The sequence below is a fragment of the Leuresthes tenuis genome, unplaced genomic scaffold (genome assembly GCF_036924035.1).
Source record: "Leuresthes tenuis unplaced genomic scaffold, fLeuTen1.0.hap1 SCAF_21, whole genome shotgun sequence".
NCBI classification, from domain to species: domain Eukaryota; kingdom Metazoa; phylum Chordata; class Actinopteri; order Atheriniformes; family Atherinopsidae; genus Leuresthes; species Leuresthes tenuis.
The window spans coordinates 17,357,598-17,360,264 of record NW_027325375.1 but is presented as its reverse complement, the minus strand read 5'-3'; positions in this window follow the sequence as shown (position 1 = coordinate 17,360,264).

Genomic DNA, 2,667 nt, shown 5'->3' with positions numbered 1-2,667 from the left:
TCTACTATATGTGTGTACAACTGTATACCAGAAGAAGCCATACTTCTCATCAAAACAAAATCAGTAATCAAAACAGATATGTAATCATGGAAGATGTATGATTGAAAAAATGAACAATGGCACTATTAACTGCTGTGTACAATTGAGCGAGATTATGCGTGTTATTAAGAATATATATTATTTAACAAGGTAAATATTAATTAGCAGGATTAAGTTAGATTGAAAACCATTTGCTGAGTTCCTACCATGACAAACGTTTTTTCCTTTAATGAAAACTGCCAGGAACTGTGGGCCATGCTCAAACAGAGCCAGAGAACAAGACGCCTCTCTTTATTTTTGCTTGATTTTTAGATGCTTAACATATACTATTTTATTTTAAAATAGTTTTGATTATTTTGTTTATCCCATAGATACTCCACAGAGTGAGCCACAACCAAATATAACGGTTTGACTTATATTCAGACTTATATAACAAACACTTTAAAAAAAAAATCTATGAATTAATTAGTTTCCTACCTGTGAAATTAGTCATTTTTGTGTTTTGTGGAGGCTGTTTTGACTGTTTCAGTTTGTTTTGTATCTCTTCAGGAAAGCTGATACAACATCCCCAAAACTAATGTACCTACTCAATGTCTCTTTAACCAAATATGACACCATTAGAGTGTTCTCTTTGATCTTCTTTTTGGAACTGCTTCAATACAATATTTCATCATTTCTGTTCTCCCCCGAAACTGTTTGGAGCTCCACTGGGGAGGCCCGCCTCCCTCTTTAAAAACCTCTGCGTTAGAAGATGACTAAGTTGTGCGCGGTCGACAAAGCAAAGTGTAAAAGCAGATTCTGTATTCAAGTAATATCCTAAGTAGTAAGATGGTTTTAGGTGAGAGAAGATGTGGGCGATGCCAGGTGAGCATACGTACAGATCCTCTTTTTCTTTTTACTCCCATTGTTCTTACATAAAATCACATATTTGCATCTCAACTGGAAAATCCAATATCTACCTTTAATAGATTCTATCTGCAGGTCAAATAATTAATATCAAACCAACATTCGGCCACCACAAAACTAATGATTTTGCTCCTCTGACGAGGAAAATCCCTGTCGTTACCATGGGTACCAGGCTGTCCCATTCAGTGCACAGAAGCTCTTTTTGGTTGATAAACTTCTTATCTGAACAAGCTCCTGTAATAAAACCTTTGATGTATTAAAATCCATCATTGTATCGCAGTAACACATTTACGCTACGTTCAGTCATTTATAGGGCCTGCCGTTGAACCCACATTTTAATGAAGTAGCAGCAAAATTCACAACTGAGTCATTACCAAAGCTGGACGAGATGGAAATAACTGTTTTCTCACCTCCTCCTTAAATGTTCTTGATGGAAAAATCTGAAGAAACACCGAAACTGTCTGCTGGGGTGAGTAAAATGAGGTTGGGAGAACAACAGCCCTGATGAGAAAACTCTCCATGCTGCAAATTATATATATATATATATATTATAAATAATATAATATATATAAAATATATAATATATATAAAATATATAATATAATATATATATGAACCCAATGGTAAGTTTTAAAAAGAAAAGAAACAACACATTAAAAAGGAGTATTTATCCGCTTTTAATCTCATCAAAAAAATCTGAAAAACACTCAGCATTTTTATAGCAGGTAATGGAACCACTCCATAGTTACACTTTTAAGGATATAAACCAAAAATAGTTAAGCTGGGTACATGAATAAAATCCAGTAATAAAAGTGGGTAATGCGTTCAGTGAGGTGCAACATCTTGGACAAAACATTTATCAGCAAAGTCAAACAAAGTAAAAAAAATTTTAAAAAAGGATTTGTTTTTAGCTCCAACTTGCAATGACATTTAATGTCTGAAGATAAAAACAAGCAAAAAAGAAAAGAAAAAAAAAGTGACATTTAAGATTGGCTGCGAACAATGAATCTTTTGACATGACAAACATCAGTTTTAGAGCCATATGACAAATAAAAGAAAAATTGCCAAAAGAAAAATAATAAAGACAAAAATTTTCCACTGGACAAAAACTGTTACATAGAAAGGAGAAAATGTAGAAATTAAACAGCGTTAACTGTTGGAAGTAAAAACAAAAAAAGATAATGCCTTCTTTCAGCTTTTTATCCCAGTCAAACACAGCCGGCTCCTGCTGGGAATAATTACAGTTGTTGATGGAATGTCTTGTAAGTAAAACAAAAACTACAAAGTTAAGGGGGAGCATATTCAGGTTTAAGACGTTTTCAAAGAATTAACATATTTTGCAGTTAGCTCGTTGGGAAAATTGTACGGTTAAGTCTTAACGCCGCCTCACAGGTGGATAGTGTTCCGGCCTTTTGCAAGTCTCAACCAAGTTAATGGCACGGCTCCATGTTTTCAGTGAAAAAAAAATGTGACACAGCAGCGGAACTTGCATCAGTCCAACGGTGTGTGCATGTATAATGATAATAACAAAAAAAAAAAGATAAATAAAGAGGTTTTAAAAAAAAAAAAAAAAAAAAAAAAAAAAAAGATTTGTGATAAAAACTCCTTCCATCAGCCACGTCTGACCATTCACTCCTTGAAGTCTGAACATCTTCTGAAAGCTGAAATCCCCAGACAAGCAGGCCAGATTTACTGTTAACAACTATCAATGTGATAATGTCA